At 37.5% G+C, this 7,591-nt stretch overlaps 1 non-coding gene across 1 annotated transcript; it reads right to left on the bottom strand.

The window, feature by feature from the left end:
• Positions 1–4,909: 4,909 nt before the first annotated feature.
• LOC133031644 (small nucleolar RNA R71) lies at positions 4,910–5,016 on the bottom strand. Its single transcript, XR_009684745.1, has one exon. It is a non-coding gene; the product is annotated as a small nucleolar RNA R71 (small nucleolar RNA).
• Positions 5,017–7,591: the final 2,575 nt, after the last annotated feature.

The raw sequence follows: 7,591 nt of genomic DNA, 5'->3' as shown, positions 1-7,591 counted from the left end.
ATGAAAGTAATTCAGAAAATTTAAATAACACAAGTGAAAGTTAAGCAAGATGAGATGATAGGGAGGAGAATCCTGTTGTTGTTTACCCAAATCGTTAATGCTTAATTACTATCCTATTCTTGAAGTGAATGACAGATTATAAAATAACCTAGCTCTTTTCAGATCTTCTAGATTCTAAATCACATGTTATCTAATTAATTCCTTAATTAAACTAACATGAAATCAGCATTAAGTAATAATCTACTCGTCACATAAGTCATGCAAATACTCTCGTTTCACATAGAACATCGATTATCCCAATTTTAGCATTCTCAATTCTCACTTTTCAGATTTCGAATTGAGATCATAAAGCATGCACAAGGTGATCAATCTTAAACATGAAATTAAACGCAAATTAAGATAATTTCACAAACAAGAATGGAGGAATGGTAATTAAACATTAACTAGGCAAAACATTAAACAACAATCATCATCCTCCCTAAATGGGAAATTTAGTTCAGAAACAAATCCATAACCATTCCTAAAGCAATATTCAACATAAAGAAATTAAAGAGGAATAAAGAAAAGAACTGTTGGTGGATGAATTCTGGATCTTCACTTGAATCTCTATGCTCTTCCTACCGCTCTCTGCTGTATTTTAGGGTTCCAAAATTGCTTCCCCTGACTTCCAATCGCAGTTTTCTATTTATAATTAATTTTTAGGGTTCGATGGACGAAATTTCCCCTGGTCCGTACGGGATCTCACCGCGGCCAAGCTTCCTCTCGCCGCGGCGAGATAATTGCAAATTTGGGGTGTCTCTGTATCTCTTAAATGGCCGCGGCGACACTCCCCCTCGCCGCGGCGACACTCCCCCTCGCCGCGGCGACTGTAGCTCCCAGAGTCCTTATTTCTTTCGTGATCTAGCCGCGGCCAAGCTGTGTCTAGCCGTGGCCAGATATACAAAATTCCTCAAAAATTGTGTTTTCCTCGGTTCAGCTCGTCTTTTATTGAATTTCTGCACCCGAGACCTCTTTTATTCCAAAAAACCCGAAAACATAGAAAACAAGTGTAATTCCGTCCCAACACAGCGAAAACGCACATAAAATAGATCCAAAACATAGGCTAAAATTAGCCTAACAAACTCCCCCAAACTGACTCTTTACTCGCCCCCGAGTAAACTAAGACTCGAACTAAAAACAAACAAACAAAGATAGCTAAACTTTCCGACGATTGAACTGCTACCACCACCTGCACAACTTCAAGCAATCAATAACCAGAATTTCAACTCGATAACTCTAAGAACTAACTTGGATGTTCAATTTAGAAGTATTTGACGTTCATATCACAACCATTCTACACTTCCCGACATTCCACTAACACATGATCAATAAGTTTGGATGACATACCTCTCTCCACTAATGTTGACAAATTTTTCTTTGGAATCAATAGGTCTTTTTCGGTTATCACAACGTGGCTTAGGTACATAGGTACAACGTGGCTTAGGTACATAGTGAGGTAAAGTAGTTTCCTTATTAAGCTTCTGTATTGAGTTAGATTTTGCAGGAGTTATCCATTTTTATTGTTGATTGTTATGTTGGGTTCCATTGGTGTAGAGTGATTTAGATCCGAGGTAACCTGAATCTTATAACAACTGTATGAATGGTCTTTGAATGAATGATATGTCTTTGGAGCATCAGCTATCTCAAGTCCAAGGAAGAAGTGTAGGCTACCAAGGTCCTTCAGTTTGAATTGTGTATCAAGTGTAGCTATGAAGTTGGTCAATGCTGTAATATTATTAGTAACAACTACCTTGGGAGAATATAAAAAATATTTATAACTACTTTTCAAATTCAAATTCAAATAAATTGTTATCTTTTTAATTAATTAATTAATTAACCCAAAAACAATTCCAAGTGGGACACCCTACAATATTAAGGGCGCCTACACAACACAGTGTAGGTGGTGCCTCCCTTTGTCTTAGTTAAGACAAGGGTTGGGTCTTTTATCCTCACAACTTTTATCTTTTCTCAATTTATTTAATTAATTAATTTGAAAAATAAATTATTTATTACAAAATAAATAAAAACTATTTTGAAAAATCAAAATAATTTTTTTTGAACTTTCATATACAACTTTTATCCCTCCCCTTGACAGTGTTTCAAGGTGGCGATTCGGGGATAATGGACCTATAATTTTAAGCTCTAATAAACTAAATTATTTATTGAATCTCATCAACCAAATAATCCATGTCTTGTCTATTGATATGGTGAGTTTTGTTGTTTGGTACGAGATTAGTCAATTGTGAATTGTATTTTTTTGGCTTTTTGAGTCGGGTGGGTTTGTAGGCGGTATGGCATCATCAAGTACAGGGATTAATGAGTTAGAATTGTGTTGGGATGAATTACAGATTAATGAGGAAGAAGAAAGAGGAGTGTTGTTTGATAATATAACAGATCTGGAGGATGAGGTTCACGCACGATGGTGTCTAGTAGGAAGATTTTTATCAGATCGTGCGACTGATTTTGATACTCTCTGAAATGTCATGGCCTCCTTGTGGCGTCCGGTGAAAGGAATATTTGTTAAAGAATTAGAGTTCAACCAATTTTTGTTCCAATTTTTTCATGAACTGGATATTAGTCGAGTGCTAGAAGGTACACCATGGACCTTTAATAAAGTCCCATTGATTATTTAAAGACTGAAGGTGGGAGAAAATCCAAGGATGGTTCCCTTGAACACCATGGAAATTTGGGTGCAAGTTTATAATCTAAGAGTTGGCTTTATGTCGGATCGAGTGCTTAAAGCTTGTGGTACATATAACGGTAAGTTCGTTTCTTCATGTCTTAAGAACTATACTGGTATTTGGAGGGAGTATTTGAGGGTCCGTTTTCTGATCAATATCGATAAACCGCTGAAGAGAAGAATGAAGATTTATTACACCAAAGAAGACTTTTTCTGGGCAAATTTCAAGTACGAAAGAGTGCCCACGTTTTGTTTTATTTGCAGAATATTGGGTATTGATATGTAGGATTGTTAGGCTATTTTTAGCCTATGTTTTGGATCCAATTTATGTGCATTTTTAGCTGTGTTGGGACGGAATTACGCTTGTTTTCTATGTTTTCAGGTTCTTTGGAGTAAAAGAGGTCTCGGGTGCAGAAATTCATTAAAAGACGTGCTGAGCCGAAGAAAAACTTAATTTTTGAGTTTTTGCATATCTGGCCGCGGCGATGAAGAGGCTCGCCGCGACGAGTTACGAGATACAGAGAGAGCCTAAATTTGGCAAATTCTCGCCGCGGCGAGAGGAAGCTTGGCCGCGGCGAGATCCCGTACGGACCAGGGGCATTTTCGTCCATCGAACCCTAAATTTCAATTATAAATAGAAAACTGCGATTGAAAGTCAGGGAGAGCGATTTGGAACCCTAAAACACAGCTGAGAGCGGCAGGAAGAGCATAGAGATTCAAGTGAAGATCCAGAATTCATCCACCAACAGTTCTTTTCTTTATTCCTCTTTAATTTATTTATGTTGAATATTGCTATAGGAATGGTTATGGATTTATTTCTGAACTAAATTTCCCATTTAGGGAGGATGATGATTGTTGTTTAATGTTTTGCCTAGTTAATGTTTAATTACCATTCCTCAATTCTTGTGTGTGAAATTATCTTAATTTGTGTTTAATTTCATGTTTAAGATTGATCACCTTGTGCATGCTCTATGATCTCAATTCAAAATCTGAAAAGTGAGAATTGAGAATGCTAAAATTAAGATAATCGATGTTCTATGTGAAACGAAAGTATTTACATGACTTATGTGACGAGTAGATTATTGCTTAATGCTGATTTCATGTTAGTTTAATTAAGGAATTAATTAGATAACATGTGATTTAGAATCTAGAAGATCTGAAAGGAGCTAGGTTATTTCATAATCTGTCATTCACTCCAAGAATAGGATAGTAATTAATCATTAACAATTTGGGTAAACAACAACAGGATTCTCCTCCCTATTGCCTCATCTTGCTCAACTTTAAAGTGTGTTATTAAGTTTTCTGAATTTCTTTCATATTTTACTGCTTTTAATTCATAATTGCTTTTGATTTACCGAATAGAATCATAAGTATAATTTAGTGGTACTTAATCCAATTCCCTGTGGGATCGACCTCACCTGTGTGAGATTTACTACTTGATTGCGTATACTTGCGTAGTGTTTAAAATTATAGCAACAAGTTTTTGGCGCCGTTGCCGGGGAATTGTATAAAGATTGATATTACATAAAATTATACTAACTTCTACTTTGGTTTATTTTTTTTTCTTGCTAATTTCTAATCTGTTCTTGCAAGATTGTTTCTATCTATTTCAGGAATTCTAAGTGTATGCGCCGTGAAGGACAAGCAGTCATAGTACCAGTTGATCCTGAAATTGAGAAGACTTGTAGGAGAAACAGAAAGAACAAGAGGCAAGAAAGAGTTTCAGCAACTGCTGAAACATCAGAAATCATGGCTGCTAATGTGAATGCGAATGCTCCAAATAACGGTAATAATGGTGGTGCCGTTGAAGATCAAGCTAATGGCCGTAGCTTGAGAGATTACATTCTCCCTACTCTTACTGGAGTGCAGTCATGTATCAGGCCACCGGCAGTGGATGCGAATAACTTTGAGATCAAACCTGCCATACTCCAGATGGTGCAGTCTTCAGTCCAGTTTGGTGGACTCCCTTCAGAAGATCCTAATCTGCATCTATCGAACTTCATGGAGTTATGTCAGACCTTCAAAGTCAATGGGGTTAGTGATGACGCCATCCGTTTGAGACTGTTTCCATTCTCACTGAGAGAGCGAGCCAAGAGTTGGTTGATCTCCTTGCCACCAAATTCTATAGCAACATGGACAGACTTAGCAACAAAATTTCTGTCTAAATTCTTCCCTCCAGCAAAGTCTGCAAAGCTGCGAGGAGAAATAAACAACTTCTGTCAGCAAGATAATGAATCTCTCCATGAGGCTTGGGAGAGGTTTAAAGATCTAATCAGAAAATGCCCTCATCATGGCATAGAGAAGTGGATGCTGGTTCACAATTTCTACAACGGGTTGGTTGGTAACACTAGAACTCTGATAGATGCAGCAGCTGGTGGAGCTTTTATGAGAAAGAGTGCTAATGAGGCTTACGATCTATTGGAGGAGATGGCTCTAAATAATCAGCAGTGGCCAACTGAAAGGAGTCAAACTAAGAAAGTAGCTGGTGTGCTAGAGGTTGATGCCATCACAAAGTTGACAGCTCAAGTTGAGGCCTTGACAAAGCTGATTGCAGGGCAAGCTAAACAAGCCCAAGTTATTTGTGAGATATGTGGAGGCAACCATCACTTTTCAGAGTGTCAGGCAGATGTGGATAATTTGCCAATGGATCAAGCAAAAGCCATTGGGAACTACTCCCAAAATAATAATTATGGGCACAACCAACAGGGGTTCTACCAGCAGAGAAATCAGCCCCAACAAAACCAACAACAAAGTCCTAGTGGCTCCAATATCCAAGCTGATTTATTGCTCCAATTCATGATGGAAACTAGAGCATCTATTAAAACTCTAGAAACTCAAATGGAACAATTGGCTACTCAAGTGGCAAACCAAGCTCAAGGAAATTCACCTAGCACTAGTGAGGCAAAAGGAAAAGAACAATGTAAAGCAATTTCCTTGAGGAGTGGAAAGAATTATGATGGGCCTGATGTGGTACAACCATTCAATGAAGAAGTTAAAGATCAATCAGCACCAACTCCAACATCAATAGAAAAGAAGGCTACTGATAGTCCTGCACCACAACAACAGTCTCCACCAATCAGTATTGATCATCATGTGAAGATACCTTATCCTCAGAGACTCCGAAAGACCAATCTAGACAAGCAGTTTACAAAATTTCTAGAGGTCTTCAAAAGACTACACATCAACATTCCTTTTGCTGAAGCCTTGGAACAAATGCCCCGTTATGTGAAGTTCATGAAGGAGATATTGTCTAAGAAGAGAAAAATGGAGGACTATGAAACAGTGGCATTAACTGAGGAGTGTAGCGCCATTTTGCAAAAGAAACTACCGCCCAAGCTTAAAGATCCGGGTAGTTTCAATATTCCATGCTCTATAGGGGGTTCGGTGGAAACTAAAGCTCTATGTGATCTGGGAGCAAGCATTAATCTAATGCCGTTGTCTGTCTTCAAAAGGCTAGGATTGGGAAAAGCAAAGCCCACAACAGTGACTCTACAACTAGCGGATCGTTCTCTAACTCATCCTCGTGGCATAATTGAAGATGTACTGGTGAAGGTTGGTAAGTTTATCTTCCCTGCTGATTTCTTAATTCTTGATATGGAGGAAGATTCAACTATTCCCATTATTTTGGGAAGACCATTCTTGGCCACGGGTCGAGCATTAATAGATGTTCAAAAGGGGGAGTTAAAGTTGCGAGTCCAAGATGAAGAGGTCAATTTTAATGTTTTTGCCCCAACTGACATTCCTACCTGTTGCAAGATTGAGATGGTGAAGGGTTCTTTTGTTAAAGCTGATAAGAAGAAAGCAAAGCCTAAAGAGCGACTTCGAACGATTCAGCGTCGTTGGAAAAGATTGATGTGTGGTAGTTCTGAAGGTGAGCTTACTCTTGTGCAAAACTCTGAAATCAACACTATTGGTGGTAAATTTTCTTCATTCAGTACGAGGGCTCTTTTGGATGCAAAGGGTGGACTTGATCCCTTCTGATGGGGCTCAGGTAAGTTTCTCTCACCCTGGTTTATTTTCATACATTGGGGACAATGTGCATTTTAGTTTGGGGGGGGAGACTTAAATTTTTCAACTTAAATTTTTCAGTTTATTTGTTTTAGTTTAGTTTGTTTTAGTTTTTTTAGTCTTGTGTGATAGCTAAATTGAAAGATTGATTGAATTGTTGTTAATCACTTCTGCAATGGATTAAAACATAACTGTGTGCTTGACTTGCAACTGTTTGAATTAAGATGGATGTGTGCTAGGAAGTGATTCATGTAGATTTAAAACATTTGCTATTCTCACATATCACCTCTGTTCTATTTGGTTTGTGGAATGATTGATTGAACATGGAATAGAATTTGTATGACATACTCTCTTGAAGCGAAATCCTTGATATTTTTTTTGTTTGGAAAGTGATTTAGGCAAGTTTTCTTTGGAACGATTGAGCCTTTCAAGCCTACCTAGAAATTTTTACCATAGTATACCCAAAGTTGAGCCTTAGCCTGTTTTAAAATTTTTTTCACCACTTAACTGAGCTGAATTCGTATCTTAAATTCTTTTCACCCTGAACGTAACTTATTATGCCATGAGCCTTGAAGCAAGTTTGGGGGGATAACTGCTGTAAGTGGAAAAATAAAGTGTAGGAATGAGAGATTGAAAAAAAAAAAAGAATAATATTGTGTGTTGTGCCTATGAAAAAGAAGAAAAAAAAAAAAAAATGTCTTCTTGAAGAAGAAAAAGTTAAGAAAATTATGAGGTACACACATAAGAAAAATTGCAATCTCTTATTTCTGTCTTTGGGATATATGGAAAGAAAGCAAAATAAATGTCTAGGCTTGCTTGGTTAATAGTGCTTATGGTATAGTATAGCCTAAATGACTTCTCACC

The sequence above is a fragment of the Cannabis sativa genome, chromosome 9 (assembly GCF_029168945.1).
Source record: "Cannabis sativa cultivar Pink pepper isolate KNU-18-1 chromosome 9, ASM2916894v1, whole genome shotgun sequence".
Taxonomy (NCBI): domain Eukaryota; kingdom Viridiplantae; phylum Streptophyta; class Magnoliopsida; order Rosales; family Cannabaceae; genus Cannabis; species Cannabis sativa.
Note: the sequence above shows the minus strand (reverse complement) of the source record. Positions and strands in the feature narration are given on the sequence as shown.